General features: G+C 52.3%; 1 long non-coding RNA gene across 1 annotated transcript in view; it reads right to left on the reverse strand.

Moving 5' to 3' along the window:
• Nucleotides 1-20,917, reverse strand: part of LOC144806538 (uncharacterized) — a 53,837-nt gene that overhangs the window by 18,133 nt on the left and 14,787 nt on the right. The window contains exon 3 of the long non-coding RNA XR_013605825.1: nucleotides 2,210-2,274. This is a non-coding gene — a long non-coding RNA (uncharacterized LOC144806538). The remainder of the gene's footprint in view (nucleotides 1-2,209; nucleotides 2,275-20,917) is intronic.

Consider the following 20,917-nt stretch of genomic DNA (forward strand, 5'->3'; position numbering starts at 1 on the left):
TGTACAACCTATGGTTCAGATGGCACATGGGCTGGCACATGTTAGAGCTTCAGCAATAGTGAAATTGCTTACGCAAGTTTGGGAGCATCCAGAAATTGCTAGCACAGCTAAGAGAGTAGTACAATCATGTATGATTTGTTTGCAATTTAATCCTGGAAAATGGACACGAACTCCTGCAGGAGGTTTTGCTACACAACCAAGTGTTGGGTATGTGGGATGATGCCTGCTCATCAAAAGAAAGGAGGAACACCTTTTATACCTCTTCCTTTCTCACATAATGGCTCTCGAGCCTGGTTCACTCTCTTGTTTGCAACCAGAAAGCCTACAGTAGGTGGACTTCTTTTCCGTTTGAATAAAGAGTGTTATCAAGACAAAGATGGGTATCCTCAAGCTAATGGAACTAAATGGGAAAGGGAGGAATACCGACCGGACAATATTTCAACGCCATATGTCTTCACCAACACAAGAAACTCTGACGAAAGTGAACGCTTTGTGATTTCTGTTACAAAGACTAAAGCAAACTTATGTGTACAAAGTGTTGGACAGATTCCTGTTGGAATAAGTGACTGCATTACCGAGTTGTTGCACTCCAGAACAGGATGGTGCTAGATGTTATGCTTGGCTTGCTGACCGAGGTGGTGCATGTCGCATCATTGGTAGTAGTTGTTGTGTGTTCATCCCTGAACACACACCATCAGTGTACAATGCGATAAATAAACTCCATAAGATTGCTGAAGAAATTCATACAGAAAATGGTACTTGGACTTTTGCGGAATGGTTTTGGACTCTAGTTTCTGCTTGGGGCTGGAAAATATTGATTGTCCTGTGTATCATAATTGCGATAATCTGTACATGTTGTATATGTGTGCATTGTGGTCCAATATTATGCTCTATGTGCATTAATGCTTGTATACCAGCTAGGAGAAATACTGCAGATATGAAAGTACAAAGTATTTTAGACAAAGAAGTAGCTGAAATGATGAAAATTGATATACAGGATGAATATTTAGACTATCCCAGGAAGTCGAATGTCTTCAGCTAATGCTGAAAGGGTCGTCTGTTGTAATTTGACAGCGATTAGATTAAGCATTCGCAGAAGACATGCTGTATTTGGCAACTACCGTAACAATTGAGTCGACTCCATTTTGTATTTGCGGCAGCCATTTTGTCTGTCATATGCTGCCATGTGCTCACCGTGTGTTTTGTCCTACTTCCTTGTTAACTGCGCTCGAAATCTGCCCAGCAACAGGCTATATTTAGTATCACCTGTTTTAGCGCATGCCCAGTAGAGTCTGCAGCTGTTAGTAATTAGTTCCAGATAGGAATGTGTCTTCGAAGGTCTCGAGAACCGTTAACTCCGCCCACTCATCGATTGTGCTGCTAAAATGTCCTTATATGTACATAAAACTCATTCTTGTGTTTTGTACCGCCTTCTTTGAGCCCCCTCTTTGTGTATAATAGTGGCCATGTGCTTTAGTTTGGTGTGCTACTCCATACAATACCGAAGGGTGTTGTGTGGACTGTAGTACCACCTCCGGAGGTTAATAAACTATACTCTTCTATTTCCAAGTTTCTGTGCCAACTTCTTCCTATGGTCTGAGGACTTTGTGCAGAGAAGGGCGAACCCCTTGCACTGGTAGGCCTTGCTGAGGTTTACTTCTACACTGGATAGGCCGCACCTCCACTGCACCCCCAGCCCAGGACAGGTCTCTCCTCCTTAGCACAGTACAGACCTCACCTCTTCTGCACCCGCTGGACAGGTGTCAGGGTGCATCAAAAAGTAATTAAAGATCTTCTTTGTCTCGCAGTATCTGCCATTGAACCGGCATTGCAAAGATCACCCGCTCGCAAAAGGTCGCGGGTGATTATAGCACGGAACCGGGCATTCTCCCCTATACTACCAACAGGGAGGACCGCGGTGGAAGTTGCCGGTCTAGTCCTGAGTTCCTGTACACGGGTGCGAGGTCTAGACCAGCTGTGAAGTGCACCGGTTGATTTTAGAACCGAGGCACCAATGGATTTCAGAGTTTAGTCATGTTCTTTCTATAGTCTAGTTAAATAGAAATAGCGCAATTTTGTGCCAGGCTTAGGCGCATGTTCGAGCGCTTCGGTGCGTCGGTTAGTTAGCTCGGTAATTTAGAACTAGAGAGAAATAACAATTTAAAGTAAATAGGAAAAAAGAAATATAAAGAGAAGAATGAACACTTACCCATTGAATACTTCAGTTCCTGATTTCTTCATTGCTTGGTTGATGACGGAGGCTCCAGAAGGTTTCTAAGGGAGAAGTAAGAAGAATTCAGAAGATAAGTGTTGGACTTGGGCCTTAGGGCAGGTTCACCCCTAGACTTTTTGCTTGAAATGGTGACCTGGCAATGGTGATTTTTGGGATTCTGCGCACTTTCACTGTGTCCCAGTGGAAAGTGCATGCGCACTCTGAGTGCATGTGCTGAGCTAGGCCTGCCCGCCCATAGGAATGCATGGGGAATGTATGTGTCCCTGGTAGTTCCTGATGCGTGGGGTGTACAGGCTTGAGTCTGGTATGTGTGAACTCGTGAGAGTGAATGCTGCGAGATGGTGTATGCAGCATGTATGTGTCTAGTAGGGAAGCGCCATTTCTAGACATGGCTGTACGTGTGCAGTGAGGGTGCTGGAGTGTGATTGGCTGGAGCTGGCTGGCATGCCAGGCTCCAGGAAGTCTGGATGGGTCTGCCCGGTGGTGAGTGTGAGATTAGCATGAGTGATGTGTGGGAGGAGTGTACCTGTGTCCTGGATGGGCAGGGTTTTCCCCACACAATGCTGGCTCCGCCCCCCTGTGGTGTGTCTAATGACCCAAGCCCTGCCAGTGAATAGAGAGGGTGGTTGAGGTAAACAGAGTACTCAAGAACCAGCTGCGACTGGTTCCGCCCCCACCCTGCCCTCAGACAAAGGAATATGGTGTATAAAAATGGGGCTGTGTCCCAACAGAGGTTGTTCTCTTCCAGGATCCTGAGGGGGCTGTTGCTGCTGTCGCTGGGCCAGAGGGCCGCCACTTGGAGTGTCTCCCTGCCTGGAGACCCAGTGAGCTGGCTCTGGGCCCAGCCTTGCCCCCCTGCCTGCCTAGAAGGACTTTGGCTTGTCTTTTAGGGACTTTGGGTCCTGGACTTTGCCCTTAGCGCTTGAGAGCGCTGTCTTTTATACCTGAAGCGTTGGAAGCGCTTTATTTGCGGCCCTAGCGCTTAGAAGCGCTTTATTTATCGGCTAAGCGCTGGGAGCGCTGTCATTGCCCTTCCGCGGCTGCCCACGCCGCTTTGGCTGATTTTAGAGTCCCCTGGCAGGTGCCCACCCTGCCCGGGACATTGCCGCTGTTTCTGATTTATAATTTACCTCGAGGGAGGCCACCCCTCGGTAAATTCATCCCCCGCCTGCAGTGCCTGAGCCGGGCCGCCACGCTGCCCGCGACGACCCGGAAGTGGTTGTCCGGCCGGCCAATCCGTGCGCGGCCGACCGGAAGTCCCGCCCACCGCAGCCGAGAGGACAGAGGAAGCCGGAAGCTGCCGGGAGCCGACCCCGGGATCCAGTGAGTGAGGAGGGAGAGCGGCGCCTGTCTTCCCAGGGCTCCCGAGACCAAGGGAGAGCCCCGGAGCCCAAGAGCCGCCGCAGCACGACCGGGAGCAGAGTGGAGCTCCCCGGTGTGGAGAGAGACCCCGAGGAGCGAGAGCTGCAGCACCTTCCGGCAGAGACCCGGTGAGTGGGAGGCGTGAGGGTTCGGGAGGAAGGGGAGGCGTCGGGGCACATTGCCGGTGCCCGCATCCCCCCCCCCCAGTGCGAGGTCCAGGGTGTTCAGAAGCCCAAGGGGCCCTCCCTCAACACAGTGTTCCCCAGAGCGGTGCTCCTCGATCGCGGAGGCATCTCACCAGAGCTTGAGAGGCTCCATCCGGGGGCAGTGTTGCCTGTGTTCCGAGCCCAGCGAGGCTCCAATGACGGGGCATTTCTTTAACCCTGAGTGCCCCCATTGCTGTGTTCAAGAGCCCTGAGAGGCTCTGGGAGGGCCATTGTTGCTTTGAGCCCGGAGAGGCTCTAGGGGCATCAGTTATTTTGAGCCTGGGAGGCTCAAGGGGACAGTTGTTTACTAAGAGCCCAGAGAGGCTCCACAGCGCCACATTTGTGTTAAGAGCCCAGAGAGGCTCTAGGGGGCACATCTTTGTTCTGGGGCACAGAGCCCAGCGAGGCTCCCACGTTGGCCCCAGTATTGTCTCACACAGCTGCCCAGCACTTCGTGGGCAACTGCTCCGTTTAGGCCCCTGACATTGGGACAGTTCTGGTGTTCCTGCCTATGGACAGTCACAGGTGGTGACTTGTGAGTTTGGCGCCATTGTGATTGTTTTACACCTCTGAATGTATTGTTGATGCATCATGTGTTTTCCTTCCTTACACCTCTGAATGAATGTTATGCATTGCATCATGTGTTATGTGCTTACACACCTACAGGTATTGTGATACATAGGTGGTTGTTTTCTCCCTAGTACAGGTGGTGCTAGTGAGGTCCTGGTTACCAGTAGATACTGGTTGTGTGCTATTTTGTGCTAAAGTAATTTTATATTCTAAGTGCTATTTCTGAAAGTGCTACTTCTGATTCCTGACAGTGGTCCAGGTGGCCCTGTCTTGTACATATCCCCTGTAAATTCTGCCCGTGCCTCTGGCACATTGTAAAGTGTGTGTTTTATCTAATGTGTTTTGGTGTAATACAAAGGCTATTTTTATATAACCTTGTGTGGAGTTTCCTTTGTGGTGGGCCTTTGGGTGTTGTTGCTGGGGTGCGTGCGCAAATACTTAACTTACATCGCCTCCGAGTTTAGCCTTGCTGCTCGCGCCACGTTACCTTGAGGGTGAGCAGGGGTTATCTTGGCGTGTAACTCCCTTGCCCTGACTTGGGAGTGGTGGTCTCTGACTGACTTTGGCGAAAGCCCTGGCCAGCCGGGGATCCCATTTCCAACATTGGCGGCAAGCGGTGAGGATAAGGATTTGTGTTTGCCTTGTACCTTAGTAGCAGCTGGCTGCACCACAAAACTCTGCATTTTAGATGACCACATTTTAGGGGATTGTTTTTTTGAAGTTTCATATTTTCTTCTCCTGAAGGTATCATTGTGCAATTGTGTCCAGTACATTTGTTCCCCCACCCTGCGCCCAGAGTCGGTACCTGTGTCACGTGTGGTCAGGTTGAGGAATCAGGGGTGGTAGAAACTGCCTTACCAGTCCGAGGGGAGGGTTGTGTGTGGATGAATGGTGTGTGGCACTAGGCAAGTGAGTGTGAGTTCTCTAGGGTAGAGAGCTTGCTGAGACCTTGTGAATTCTGTACTCCTGTGTTAGCTCAGACCCCTAGGTTCCCTGTGTGATCTTGTCTCTAGAACGTCCTGCCAAGATGGAGCTTGTCTTTGATTTCAGTGATCTAGATACCTACAGTACGTGGGAGCTGGTAAGGTTCTGTGACGAGAGAGACAAAGGGAGGGGTGAGTCAAACTGGTACGACCTTAGGGACCGCCTGGTCAGATGGCAAGAGGGTCAATGGGATCGTGAGCGCAGTGAGGAAAGGGTCTGGGCCCCACACCAGGAGGGTGGTGGGTCTGTGGGGAGCCCTGAAGATTCAGAAGAGGAAGAAGATGACAGCACCTGGACACCAGTAGAGAGTAGAGACCCCATAGATAGGGAGTCCCTTGCTGGGTCCAGCGTAGGAGGCAGCGCCTCATCCCTTTCCCTGTCCCCAGAGGAGCTGGAAGATAGGAGGAGAGAAAGGGAGCACCAGCTGGCTTTAGAGAAGCTCAGGTTGGAGCATGCCCAGGCTATGGCACAGCTGGGCGTTAGAAAGCAACAGCTAGAGACCGAGAGGGTCTTAGCGCAGGAAAGGATAGAGGAGGCTGAGAGGGCCTCCACCAGAGGCAAAGTAGCTCTGGAGGGTAGACTATCCCCTGCGCGCAGTGTTGAGTGTCTGGATCCCCCAGGGAGGGTTGGGTCCAGTGGTGGCAGCTATTTAGATTTCAGTGTAGGAAATCCCAGTCCCAGTTCCCCCAGTCTGGAACCTGTTTCCCAAGAGGAGGAGAACAGGTTGAAGTTCAGGAACCATAGGAAACCGCCTCACCAGAAGTGGGGGTATTTTGTGGATGACTGTTCTGATGCAATGGAGGATTGGCTGGCGGATAACCCGGACGATGAGAGGGACGGAGTAGTAAATATGTTTCTCAAAGAGCAGTTGCTCAGTGTTTGTTGTCTAGAGTTGCGCCAGCACCTGTTGAAGTCTGAGCACTTTTGCCCATGGGAGCTTGCTAAGGAAGCAGAGCGCTGGGAAAGTGCTAGAGGTTCTCTAGAGTCATTGGTGAGTGACTCCAAAAGTCGTGGTTCAGGGATCTTCCAGCCCAGCGTGGTGGAAGAGGCTCAGTGTAGCCCAGCTAGGTCCCAGGATAGCGAGGAGGGTGTAGGGGCTCACTGCCTGGCTCAGTGGAGCAGGAGTGAGGGGGAGACCGAGGTTCCCCAGACGCCCGAAGCCCTGCCTCAGGACTTGGATGGTTTCTGTAGGGAACACCAGGTTGGGGACCTAGGCTGTCCTGTTAGTCCACTTGAGGAGGATCTCCTAGTGAGTAGAGGACCTGGAGCGTCTGTAAACAGAGCTCTTGTGGTTCTAGAGTCTGGCAGTACCGCTCCGGTAGGGAGGGTACAGGAGTCCAGAGTGAGGAGTGATTGGGGGAGTTCCCCAGTGAAAGGACCAGTGGGTCAGGGACTACCCAGTTGGGCTAGGTTCCCGTGTAGTGACCCGGGTGGCGCCACTTCTGGTCTGGGGGATCGTCACGCACTGTCAGGTGGACAGGGGACGGGAGATCTGCGCCAGACAGACAGTCACACAACATATGTCTCATTTGTTAGCCTCAGGGGGATTGTGTGTGAACCCCAGAAGTCCTGGAGTGCCAGGCAATTGTTCCACCAAAGGTTTTAGACCAGAGGTTGGAAGGCCAGGTTCAGGGTCAGCCTGACCTGAAGGGTAGGACGACTGTAACCAGTGTCCTGACCGGTTCTTCTTCCATAGGAACTTCTCCAGGTGGGAGAGGGCAGACCTCTGGAAGGGGGTGCAGAGGGTGGGAGAGCCCACCTCTGACCCCGGTGCAACCTGAGTGGATAAGCCCTGGGTTGGAGTGGCGTTGTAAGGGTACCCCTCGCAGAGGGAGGAGGAACCCTAGAAGAAGAGGTAGGGGGAGGAGAGCCTTCCCTGAGACTCCTGGTCCGCCTGAGGGTGTAGACCCTAGGCTGGAGAACCAGTGGCAGTCTAGTCCTGTCTTGCAGACAGGAAGAGTGGAAAATGGCCGCTATGTGCCAGGGGTTACTACCCCCCGCTCTGCGAATTGGCAAGGACCAGTGGCACCTGGGTGGCCCAGGGCCTGGTCCTGGCCGCGGACAACTTGGGAGTACCAGTGGGGTAGCCCAGTTGGTCCAGACAGTGTGTTGAGAAGGAATCCCATGGGTTCACCGTGGCTTAGAACAGGAGGGTGTCCCTGCAGTTGCGGGCCCGCGTCCGTGTTCTATCGCCCCAAGAAGGGAAGTCCATCACGGTGGTGATTGGTCTCCCCTGCGTTTTGGCTGGAAGGGGGTTGTGTTGGACTTGGGCCTTAGGGCAGGTTCACCCCTAGACTTTTTGCTTGAAATGGTGACCTGGCAATGGTGATTTTTGGGATTCTGCGCACTTTCACTGTGTCCCAGTGGAAAGTGCGTGCGCACTCTGAGTGCATGTGCTGAGCTAGGCCTGCCCGCCCATAGGAATGCATGGGGAATGTATGTGTCCCTGGTAGTTCCTGATGCGTGGGGTGTACAGGCTTGAGTCTGGTATGTGTGAACTCGTGAGAGTGAATGCTGCGAGATGGTGTATGCAGCATGTATGTGTCTAGTAGGGAAGCGCCATTTCTAGACATGGCTGTACGTGTGCAGTGAGGGTGCTGGAGTGTGATTGGCTGGAGCTGGCTGGCATGCCAGGCTCCAGGAAGTCTGGATGGGTCTGCCCGGTGGTGAGTGTGAGATTAGCATGAGTGATGTGTGGGAGGAGTGTACCTGTGTCCTGGATGGGCTGGGTTTTCCCCACACAATGCTGGCTCCGCCCCCCTGTGGTGTGTCTAATGACCCAAGCCCTGCCAGTGAATAGAGAGGGTGGTTGAGGTAAACAGAGTACTCAAGAACCAGCTGCGACTGGTTCCGCCCCCACCCTGCCCTCAGACAAAGGAATATGGTGTATAAAAATGGGGCTGTGTCCCCACAGAGGTTGTTCTCTTCCAGGATCCTGAGGGGGCTGTTGCTGCTGTCGCTGGGCCAGAGGACCGCCACTTGGAGTGTCTCCCTGCCTGGAGACCCAGTGAGCTGCCTCATAGCCCAGCCTTGCCCCCCTGCCTGCCTAGAAGGACTTTGGCTTGTCTTTTAGGGACTTTGGGGCCTGGACTTTGCCCTTAGCGCTTGAGAACGCTGTCTTTTATCCCTGAAGCGTTGGAAGCGCTTTATTTGCGGCCCTAGCGCTTAGAAGCGCTTTATTTATCGGGTAAGCGTTGGGAGCGCTGTCATTGCCCTTCCGCGGCTGCCCACGCCGCTTTTGCTGATTTTAGAGTCCCCTGGCAGGTGCCCACCCTGCCCGGGACATTGCCGCTGTTTCTGATTTATAATTTACCTCGAGGGAGGCCACCCCTCGGTAAATTCACCCCCCGCCTGCAGTGCCTGAGCCGGGCCGCCGCGCTGCCCGCGACGACCCGGAAGTGGTTGTCCGGCCGGCCAATCCGTGCGCGGCCGACCGGAAGTCCCGCACACCGCAGCCGAGAGGACAGAGGAAGCCGGAAGCTGCCGGGAGCCGACCCCGGGATCCGGTGAGTGAGGAGGGAGAGCGGCGCCTGCCTTCCCAGGGCTCCCGAGACCAAGGGAGAGCCCCGGAGCCCAAGAGCCACCGCAGCACGACAGGGAGCAGAGTGGAGCTCCCCGGTGTGGAGAGAGACCCCGAGGAGCGAGAGCTGCATCACCTTCCGGCAGAGACCCGGTGAGTGGGAGGCGTGAGGGTTCGGGAGGAGGGGGAGGCGTCGGGGCACATTGCCGGTGCCCGCATCCCCCCCCCCCCCCAGTGCGAGGTCCAGGGTGTTCAGAAGCCCAAGGGGCCCTCCCTCAACAATGTGTTCCCCAGAGCGGTGCTCCTCGATCGCGGAGGCATCTCACCAGAGCCTGAGAGGCTCCATCCGGGGGCAGTGTTGCCTGTGTTCCGAGCCCAGCGAGGCTCCAACGACGGGGCATTTCTTTAACCCTGAGTGCCCCCATTGCTGTGTTCAAGAGCCCTGAGAGGCTCTGGGAGGGCCATTGTTGCTTTGAGCCCGGAGAGGTTCTAGGGGCATCAGTTATTTTGAGCCTGGGAGGCTCAAGGGGACAGTTGCTCACTAAGAGCCCAGAGAGGCTCCACAGCGCCACATTTGTGTTAAGAGCCCAGAGAGGCTCTAGGGGGCACATCTTTGTTCTGGGGCCCAGAGCCCAGCGAGGCTCCCACGTTGGCCCCAGTATTGTCTCACACAGCTGCCCGGCACTTCGTGGGCAGCTGCTCCGTTTAGGCCCCTGACATTGGGACAGTTCTGGTGTTCCTGCCTATGGACAGTCACAGGTGGTGACTTGTGAGTTTGGCGCCATTGTGATTGTTTTACACCTCTGAATGTATTGTTGATGCATCATGAGTTTTCCTTCCTTACACCTCTGAATGAATGTTATGCATTGCATCATGTGTTATGTGCTTACACACCTACAGGTATTGTGATACATAGGTGGTTGTTTTCTCCCTAGTACAGGTGGTGCTAGTGAGGTCCTGGTTACCAGTAGATACTGGTTGTGTGCTATTTTGTGCTAAAGTAATTTTATATTCTAAGTGCTATTTCTGAAAGTGCTACTTCTGATTCCTGACAGTGGTCCAGGTGGCCCTGTCTTGTACATATCCCCTGTAAATTCTGCCCGTGCCTCTGGCACATTGTAAAGTGTGTGTTTTATCTAATGTGTTTTGGTGTAATACAAAGGCTATTTTTATATAACCTTGTGTGGAGTTTCCTTTGTGGTGGGCCTTTGGTTGTTGTTGCTGGGGTGCGTGCGCAAATACTTAACTTACATCGCCTCCGAGTTTAGCCTTGCTGCTCGCGCCACGTTACCTAGAGGGTGAGCAGGGGTTATCTTGGCGTGTAACTCCCTTGCCCTGACTTGGGAGTGGTGGTCTCTGACTGACTTTGGCGAAAGCCCTGGCCAGCCGGGGATCCCATTTCCAACAATAAGAAAGTAAGGCAGTGAGTGAATGAACGAATGAGTGAAAAAGAATAAATGAACTCACAGAGTTAAAGGGTGCGAAAATGTTATTATAATGCAGGTTACCAAAGAATAAAATACTTATATTGAAGAATAGATTAGGAGCAAAAGCCATAGGCTCTATGGGTAAGGAAATATATATATATATATTCACTGAAAAAACCATAGGTTATAGACCATATATAGTTAGGAATTAGCATTTAAAAAACCTTATTTTACTCACACAAAACCATTGAAATTCCATATATAGTTAGTTGCACTAACTATATATCGCGCACCTGCAATCCACTGCTGATGATGTCACATATTACATCATTCATGACATGGTCAGTGACATCACTGATGACATCACTGATGACATCTCAAATGACATCACTGATGACATCACTGATGACAACATCCAGTGACTGTATGTTTCTGTAAAGTTAAAATATATCTTACATATTGAAGAATGAGTGGATGTATAAGTGTCTGGATGAAGGATTTAGTAGGTGCGTGACTGACTGTATGAGTGAGTGATTAAATGTGTCTCACTGAATGCATGGGTTAGTGACTAAACTGTCTTAATTTGTGCATCATTATGTCTGTTGTTCTGTAAACTGCTGCATGTGTTGATCATTAGCTATACGAGAGGCTATATGTGTTATTAATTGCTTGCCCAAGTATTTCTATGGGAGATTGAGTTTGTGTGGGGGTGGCTGAAAGGTGTGTGACTCTATGCATAGATGTGTGAACAGTTTATTCACTAGGTGTATGAGTTCAAGAGTGCATGTGGAAACAGCTACATGGGCAGTTGACTGTGTGCATGAGTGTATTGATGAGTAAATGGATATCTCAATGCTACATGTCATAGTAAGTACATATGTAAAACACAGTACATGTGAGAGTTGGCATATATAAATAACTGTGCATGAGAGCCACCGAATGAGTGAGTGGTTGTATCGATCATTGTGAACTTGTATCAGGGATTGTATAAGAGAGTAAATATGTGTTAGTATATGTTTCAATAAGTAAGGTGTGTTTAACTGTATAGTTGAAGAAATGGAGATGAGATTGTTTCTTTGCATGACTGACTGGGTGTGTGAGTAACTCCATGGATGAGTGGAAGTGTGTGAGTGTCTGTATACACTGAGTGTATCTAAGATTATATTAGAGTCTGAAGAGGTTTATCGTATTAGCACAAGAATGATGTCAAATGAGATGTCATTAGTGATATCATCAGTGATGTCATTTGAGATGTCATCAGTGATGTCATCAGTGATGTCACTGACCATGTCATGAATGATGTAATATGTGACATCATCAGCAGTGGATTGCAGGTGCGCGATATATAGTTAGTGCAACTAACTATATATGGAATTTCAATGGTTTTGTGTGAGTAAAATAAGGTTTTTTAAATGCTAATTCCTAACTATATATGGTCTATAACCTATGGTTTTTTCAGTGAATTTTCAAGGTTTTGTAAATGCTAATTCCTAACTATATATGGTCTATAACCTATGGTTTTTTCAGTGAATTTCAATGGTTTTTTAATAGCAAATATCATAAGCTGTCGAATGTCAAGTACGTGGTAAGTGAAAACATTTTCGTGTTTATGCACACTGATCTGCTTTGAATGGTGCCCCCCCCCCCTCATTTCTATTAGGAGTACTCTCTCTTTGCAGATAGTGAAAGGTAGTTAACGCAGGTCTTTGCCCCCATTGTAATCCGTCGTGCCTGCTTCTCTCTCCATTTGATTCATTGTTATCCAAGTATTTACTGTTTTAGAATTAGTTCTCTTTGGTTCATTCTCTATTTACAAACAAACACAGAGTCGCAATACTCTGTTTAGTCTTTGCAGATAACGAAAAATCGTATAAAAAAAAAGAAAAGGAATCGAGCAAAATCAGTAGGCCACTAATGGGATCTCTTTTTGACCTCGCTAAAATAGAAACATTAGGAACAACCCCTCATGACAAATACAAAACTAGTGAGATGAACTGAACTCCACACAATGATGGCTGCAAAACAGCTCGGCTCCGCCACCCACCCCGCCCAAAATAACGATAAAGAACGGCTGCCATGATTGGTTGCGGAATGACCACGACGGAGCTACGAAATGGTGCTGCTCTCATGCTAACCCCAGCTTCAGTCTGAAACATCCAGAAACACTGTAGACTACCAATTCGATCAGTTCCGGTAGCGCCCCAATGTAACCCGGTAGAGAAGAACTAGCCCTCCCCTCTTTGACTGATGGTTCTTGTTGCCTGTCCCTTCTGTTGTCATTTAACAGAACTATTTAGCCTGCTGAAAGGGGTTGTGTTCCGACCGCTGGTTGGTGGAGACATTTTGACTATATTCTGTACCTGCGTTGTCGCGTAATGCGTCATATGACGCGCCGCGTTAGCGCATCCGGAAGTCATCCGGGGCGCGCAGCACGTAACGTAAGCATAACAAGTCATGTGACTTGTTAATAAAACTTTTCATTGGTTCATTTTACTTTTCTTATTGTAATGATGAAAGGCTTGGTCATATGACCTAAAAATTACGCTTTTCATTACTTCCGAACATTATTTTTTCTTAAATATATGGTATAATGTTCCAGGCTAATGTACTTTCCCGGAAATTTTACAACTGTCCTGCAAGTAAAATATATTCTTTTTTCGAGAAAAAGAGCGTTTCTTCGTCCCATGACGGAGCCGTTGAGCAAAAGAGGGTCGACCTGCTGTCTTAGTCGCCGATACGCCTGAATATGAGATTCTTATCGATCACTTTATGTTGCAGGAATAGAAAACACAACAGCCCTTGACCATTTATCTTTACTGCGTTCCTTCGTATTATACCTTTTACCCTTCATGTAATTGGTCTGCTTTATTTCACTTGCCTTTTAATGATTCTAAAACAGTGACTATTATTAAAAACTTTACCAATGTATATACTACTACCATGTTTTCTTTTAAAAACCTTTATTGTGAAAATTTCATTATACAAATACGAGCCTATAACCACGTGGGCCGGCCACGGAGCAAACTGTAATCGTATATGATGAATAGACATTTACACTGTAGAGGAACGTAACGGGCGGGCCATTAGGTTGCAAGAACTAAGGTGTCTAACAGTTACGGAATCGGTGGACGTACATTTTATAATTAAAATACGACAGGGCCGGGGGGCGTGGCTACGCAAGCGGAGATGGCGGTCGCAGCTTGTTAGAGCTCCCGCCGGCCCGCCATTAATCCTTCCTGATATCCTGGTCCCCGACCCCAGAACCCACAGCCACAACGGGGCGGTGATTGCCGAGAACACCTGGACTCCTCCGGTGTGCCCAGCGGAGGTCCGGCGTCCCGGAACGGGACGGAGCCCCGAGGTGCAAAGTGCGGCCTGGTGGGCGGAGGTGCAGCCGGGACCTCGATTTTGGCGCTCCCCGGCCGGGGAGCGGTGCATCGCCGGGCCTGGTGACGGCCGCGACGCCCGGAGACCCGAGGGGCTGGGAACGCGGGAGAGTCTCTGTGCTCCCTCTGCCGGGGCCCAGACCTACACGGAGGAGGAGCCGGGGCAGCGGTCGACCGAGATCGGCTGGAGAGGCCTGGTGGCCCAGGCGCAACCGGGGCCCCGGTTTTCGCGGCCCAGTACTGGCCGGGTCCTGCAGACGAGGCGGAGGTCGGGCGCCCTGATACTCCTGAACGGCGGTGATTGACCCTCGACGTGGGCGGACAGTGGAGAAGCTGGCAGCAGCCGTGAGTAGTGCCCCCCCCCCCCCCCCCCCAGGCCGAGGGAGACGCCAGCGCTCTGGCGCGACATACGCAATAACTATCCACCCTTCTGGGGGGGGCTGCTGCTCAGAGGTGACCCTGCTCCTTGGCGGTCACTGGGGCCGGCCACGTCCTGACCAGGTCATTGGGTTGCTTCGAGACGGACCAACCGGGACCTGCCTCGGGGCCGGACACTGTCCTCCCTTGCCCTCCATAATTGTCCACCCTTCTGGGGGGGGCTGCTGCTCGGAGGCGACCCTGCTCCTTGGCGGTCGCTGGGGCCGGCCGCGTCCTGACCGAGTCATTGGGCCGCTTTGAGACGGATCCGCCAAGACCTGCCCCGGGGCCGGACGTTGTCCTCCCTTGCCCTCCATAGACCTTGGCAGGAGCGGTCGTGGCTCGGCGCCTCCTTCCATCGTGAGGGGCCCCCCCCCCCCCTTTTTTTTTTTTTTTCCTTTTGCTTTTTGGCCCTCCGCAGCCATGACCAGGGGAGGTGGTGGCCCCGCCAAGCAAGTGACTATCGACAAATTCACCGGGCCCAGTGGGGGCGCTGGCTCATCCGGGGGTGCTCCGCCTGGAGGGGGGCCAGACAATGCAGCCCTTATGGCGGCCATTACTCACTCGAGGGACATGCTAGACGCCAAGATCGGGGCAGTGGGCGCGGATGTAACCCTATTACGCCAAGACCTGAGGAACGCAGTGGCGCGCATCACAGAAACCGAATCCAGGGTAACGGTAGTGGAGGAAGATGTAACTACCCTTAAAAAGAGAATGGCGGCGATGGAATCAGCGCAGCGGATCACGGCGCTCCGGGTGGAAGATGCCGAAGGGCGGGCGCGCCGCAACAACCTCCGCTTTGTTGGCTTTCCGGAGCGCTGTGAGAAGGGCAACATGGAGCTCTTCCTCACACAGTGGCTGGATTCGTGGATGCCCCCAGGGACGCTGTCCACTTGCTTCATCATCGAGAGAGCTCATCGCGCCCTGACGCAAAGGCCACCTGAGGGCGAGCGGCCTAGGGCGGTGATCGCCAGACTACTAAATTACCATGACAGAGATGCTGTGTTGAGGGAAGCTAGAATCAGGGACGCCCTCCTCTATGAAAATCATAAGATAATGATTTTCCCTGACTATACCAAAATGGTGCAACAGCAGCGTCATTCCTTCATGGCCGCCAAGGCAAAATTGAGGGGTCTTAAGCTCCAATATTCCCTGTTGTATCCGGCACGCCTGAGGGTGATTTTTCAATCGCGGACATTGTTTTTTGATACGCCGGAAGACCTCTTCAAATGGACGGATGAAACGGTGCGGGTTAGACCGAACTCGCAACCGGGGCTCAATCCGGGCTCTCCAGAGGGCTCACCACGGGCTCAGCAAGACCGGACGTCGAGGAGGAGGGGCCGAACCAAGCGATCCAAATCGCGCAGACGTGCGGCCTCGGTTGATGGCACACAGACCAGTGGCAGGACCGAAGACTCCGAACAATCTGGGACAGACCACTAAAACATTCCAAGGCCCTGCCTTTCCATCTCTACTGTCACGGCTGTGACTTCTGGTTGGACTCATCGAGTCGTCTGGGCCTTGATGACTGCCCGGCACTGTTGCCGCCATGGGGCAGTACTTTGTCTGTCCTCTAATTGAGAATGGGGCTGTGGGGTGGGGGGTCGGGGACTGCGTGATGGTGGCTACCACTCTCCCTCTAGAGAGAGAGACTCTGTGGGAGGGGGAGTAAGCTTCTTGTTCCGTTTGGGAATGTTGGGATCCATTGGTATGGGTGGGCCCGGGCCCTATGTTCTGGTCTCGGGACCACCCATGCCGCGACAGGTACTTCAAGGTTCTTTGAGGTATAGGGTTGGGGGTGGCGGGATGAGGGCGGTCGGGGTTAGGGCCGCTGAGTTGGGGACGGGGACTGTTTGGGGTTGCGGGACCGTGGGGTTGGGGACCGTTGTCCTTGGGGTTGACAGGGCTATGCATGTGTGTGTTGCAACGATGTTCCATATGACGTGTGGTGGGTGGCGCGGGAGTGGAGGGCTCGGGTGTTGGATCTTAATGGACCATGGCTGAACCGGTTCGTAGACTTCCTGTAGATACTATACGAGTGATTACGTGGAATGTCAGGGGGCTTTTAGATAAAATCAAACGTGGGGCTGTGTTACGCTGGGGGAAGAATGAAGCTGCAGATGTCCTTTTACTTCAAGAAACACACATGATGGGTACAAAGGCTCTGGGCCTACAGAGATTTGGATATCAACAGGTCTTCCATGCCGGGTTCTCCAGGGGGTCCAGGGGAGTCGCCATATTGATTCACCGCAGGGTGGCTTATATCCACGAGAAGCAGTGGGTAGATCCTCAGGGTCGTTACCTGTTTATTAAGGGCAGGATGGGTGCGGAGTCGGTGGTGTTTGGCAGTGTTTACGCCCCCCCCCCACTCCAGTGGGCCTTAGCCGAGAGGCTGTTTGCTGTATGGGAGGGCATCTCGGGACCCTTAGCAGTGATTGGGGGAGATTGGAATGATGTGATGAATGTAAGCGTGGATCGCCAGAGGCGCCTAGGGGGATCTGAGCTCCCGCCCCCCTCCCCTTCGCCCTCCAGACTGCGTGCAATGAGTGAGGGGTTGGGCTGGGTTGATGTGTGGCGACATATGCACCCCACGGCCCGGGACTATACTTATGTCTCGGCTGTACACGGCTCCTTTTCGAGGCTCGACTGTGTGTTTGTGCCTCGGGACTGTTTGTGCAGGGTGAAGAGCGCGGACATCTTACCGAGGGGCCTGTCCGACCATTCCCCCGTCTCGATTGGACTGGAACTCCTTCGGAAAAGACAGCCGTTTCGATGGAGGATGTCCTCGTGGCATCTCCTTCAGCCGACATATGCTAACCATTTACGTGAAACGATTGACCATTTCTGGCGGGAAAATCTAGTGGAGGGCGCTGATGTGGGGATGGTGTGGGAGGCCATGAAGCCTACCATACGGGGAGCAGATATTGCATGGTGCTCGGCGGCCCGTCGGAAGCGCCGAGAGCAGGTTGCAGAGGCGGCTGTACGGGTAACGGCTCTGGAGCGAGAAAGTCGTGAGGGTGGTGATGTCATCGGGCTACGCCTGCTTCTACAAGCACAGCAAACCTACGGGTCCCTCCTGATGGATGAGGCCAAGCAGGCGTGGCTGGCCACCAGAAGTAGGATATATCAATGGGGGGACAAGTCCTGCTCCATGCTGCATAGATTGTGCCAACAACACTTTCAACCCCTCCTACTGCCCGGTCTCACGAATGGTGGTGGGGAGGTTATGACCGATCCACATGAATTGGCTACGAGTTTTGCCGTGTACTACTCCACCCAGTATGCCCCGCGTGACCGGTTGTCGGATGGCGACTTGGCCCGATTCCTTGAGGAGCTGCCGCCCGTGCCGATATCTGATGAGACTAAGACGGCCCTGGATGCTCCCCTCACAGCTGAGGAGTTGGGAGATGCTTTGGGGCAACTTAACACTGGCAAGGCCCCCGGCCCAAATGGCTATCCTAGCGAATTTTTCAAGAAATTCCATGTTCAGCTTGGATCTTATTATCGCCGGGCGCTGGAAGCGGCGCGTACCAGAGGGGTGTTGCCCCCAGATTGGCGACATGCCGAAATAGTGGTCTTCCTGAAGCCGGGCAGACCCCCAGACAGTCATGACTCATATAGGCCCATCTCTTTGATTAATGTGGAGGCCAAGATTTTGGCCAAGGCCCTGGCGAACCGCCTAGCTCCTCTTATCACCGACCTGGTCCATCCTGATCAGGCAGGTTTCATGCCACACAGGGCAACGCGACATAATATCCGTCGCGCTCAGGCGGCGATTGACGCGGTTGAGACTCTGGGGGACCGGGCGGCGCTGTTGCTGGCCGACATTAACAAGGCCTTTGACTCTGTCAGCTGGTCGTACCTGTTTGCCTTGCTGCGCGGCCTTAACTTGGGCCCGGTCTTTCTGTCATACGTCCGGCTCCTCTACACCGACATCACGGCCTCGGTGCGGGTCGCCGGGGCTGTGTCCGAAACGTTCCATATCGGCCGCGGGACCAGACAGGGTTGCCCTCTTTCCCCCTACCTGTTCGCACTGGCCATGGAGCCCCTAGCTGCCAGAGTGCGCCAGGATGCGCTGATACAGGGCTTTCAATGGACTGCCACTCTGTCTGACAAAATAGCCCTGTATGCGGATGACGTCCTCTTTTTCCTTACCGACTTGCAGCACTCGGGCCCGCGTGTCCTGGAGGTGATGCAACAATTTGGGGAGGCCTCGGGCCTATATCTGAACCTTCATAAATCCACATTGTGGGTGCTAGGAGGGGGCGCCTTGGCGGACCCCTGGGCCTCAGGGCTGCGGGTGGCTACGACCGGGCTGAAATATCTCGGCGTATTTCTATCGACCTCGGCAGCCACTGCTTGGGATCATAATCTCATACCAGTCTGGGAGAGGGTACAGTCGGACGTTAAGACTTGGTCTCGGATGCCCCTGTCCATCTTTGGCCGCTCTGCCATTTTTAAGATGGTGGCGCTACCACGCCTCTTGTATCAGCTACAGAACCACCCATATCCTGTCCCACCTCAGTGGTTTCGACAGGTCAATTCTCTGCTGGGCCGCTTCCTGTGGGCCGGAGGGGCCGCCAGGGTTGCGCTACGTACGTGCTTTTTGTCCACCTACGGTGGGGGCTTGGCCACGTCGGATCTGCAGTCCTACTATCAAGCCGCACACCTCCTCATTCTAAACGACTGGTGGTATAGCAATGGCGAAGACCCAGCCTACGCCCTGGAACGTGCCTTGATGGGCGACAACTCGCTCCACACCATCCTCTATTCACCCCGGTTGCGTCGATCTCTGCCGAGGGTTACACAACTTGTCTTTGCAGTGTGGCGGCAGGCCCTGCGACGCATGGGCTGGTGGGGCAGACTGACCGCGGAGACGCCCTTGTGGCGTAACGGCTTGCTACCGGAACTGTCTAAGCTATCAGGTTTTGATGGCTGGGACGCAATTGGTATTTCGCAATTAGGCCAAGTGATGTCTGGCACAGCCCTCAAATCCTTTCAGGCCCTTCGCACCGAGTTTGATATGCCCCAATCTCAATTTTTTCGATATTTGCAATTCCGGCATGCGCTGCTGCCCAGTCTCACCGGCATTGACTCCCTTCCTGACTTCAGCCCGATTGAAGCTAAGGTATTCATGGGCGATCTGGGAGATAAAAAAGTTTCACGCATTTACCAGACAATGGTCATCCATTGCTCCTCCACCCTCCTTCCACTGAAGGCGGCCTGGGAGATGGACGTGGGTCAGCTGGATGAGGATGATTGGCGTGAGGCCTTGGTATCCCCGAGGGGTGCGGCCATTGCCGTCCGATTCCGATTAATCCAATTCAAAATCCTGCACAGAGCCTACTATACCCGCGAGCGTTTGTGGAAGGCGGGACTGATAGAGTCCCCGGACTGTCTGAGATGCGGGCTGGAGAGGGGTACGTTGCTCCACACGTTGTGGTCGTGTCCTAGATTAGTTGGCTTCTGGAGAGGTGTATGGGACTGCTTGTCGGAAGTGTTGGGATGGACCCTCCCTCGTACCCACCGTCTGGGTCTGCTACATATTCTAGAGGGGGTTGGTGGCAATATGTACAAGAGACACCTGCTCCTCCTGGGGCTGGTGGTGGCCAAGAGAGACCTAGCCAGAGTATGGAAGGATGTGAGACCCCCCCCCCTGTGTGCGTGGAAGGCTGGCATAGACTTCTGCATGGGTCTGGAACGACCGATCTTTGAGGCCCGAGGGTGCCCCCGTAAGCACTTTAAGGTATGGAAGAGATGGGCGGACTACAGGGGCCTGTTGCTGGACCCCCCAGTGGAACCAGAGGAAGATCTTTAACTCCCTGTGGCCGGACGGCCCCGTTCCCCCCCCCACACACACACTTACCACTTTGAGAATTTTCATCGACACCGTCCATACACACATGCATAGGGTTAGGGTGGGATTCAGGGGAGGGATCCGGGAGTTGGGGATGAGTGGATAATTTAGTGATAAAGACAGAGATGATCGTTTCTTATGACCTTGTGCTGCAATGATTGTTGACTGAATACTCAATTCTATTTTCTTGATTGTATCGGAATGTCTGATGGTGCCTTCCCGATTGTGGGGGTCTGTCTTGTTACATATGCTCATCTTTGTCAATAAACTTGTTGTGAAAAAAAAAAAATACGACAGGGCCAGTTACAATAAAATTATCTAGATATACATTTGCGGGCAAGTACCATGGGTGACGTTAATTCGAACTTTCAACAGTACAGTAATCAATAACACATCAGAACTTAATATCAATAGGGATGTCGAAATATTCAATCAATTCTCGTCCCCGCCCGCCATGTGCTTCAAAACTGCATACGTATCTCGTGATTTCAAGGTTCTGCAACCAGTACACAACAAGGAGTTACGAGTCCCATTTATTCTGGCGCCATTTTGGGCGAGGACGGGCAGGTCCAGGATATAGTCAAAATGTCTCTACCAACCATCGACTATGATGATGTTCATATGCTGTATTTATTAGAGTAACACTCATCTGTCCACATGAAATTAATTTGCCACAATCTAAACATGTCATTTTAATCTTTCCAAAGTTCTTCTAAATATTTGGGACCGTTTCCCTTGCCTCTGAAGCTCTCAGTGCCACTTCTTTGATGAATGTACTAGCAGGTCAGGGGTTCTCCTCCAAATCTCTCTTTTATGCAGCACTATAATTAATTGGTGCCACCTCTCCATATGACGATGCATGGTATAGTTACCACAACTATATTTTTTTTCGGTTCCTCTGGAGAGTTCATCGTGGCAGATGAAGCGTGTAACGTACCGGGCATTTACCTTTTTT

This window comes from Lissotriton helveticus (assembly GCF_964261635.1).
Source record: "Lissotriton helveticus chromosome 1_1 unlocalized genomic scaffold, aLisHel1.1 SUPER_1_unloc_81, whole genome shotgun sequence".
NCBI lineage: Eukaryota > Metazoa > Chordata > Amphibia > Caudata > Salamandridae > Lissotriton > Lissotriton helveticus.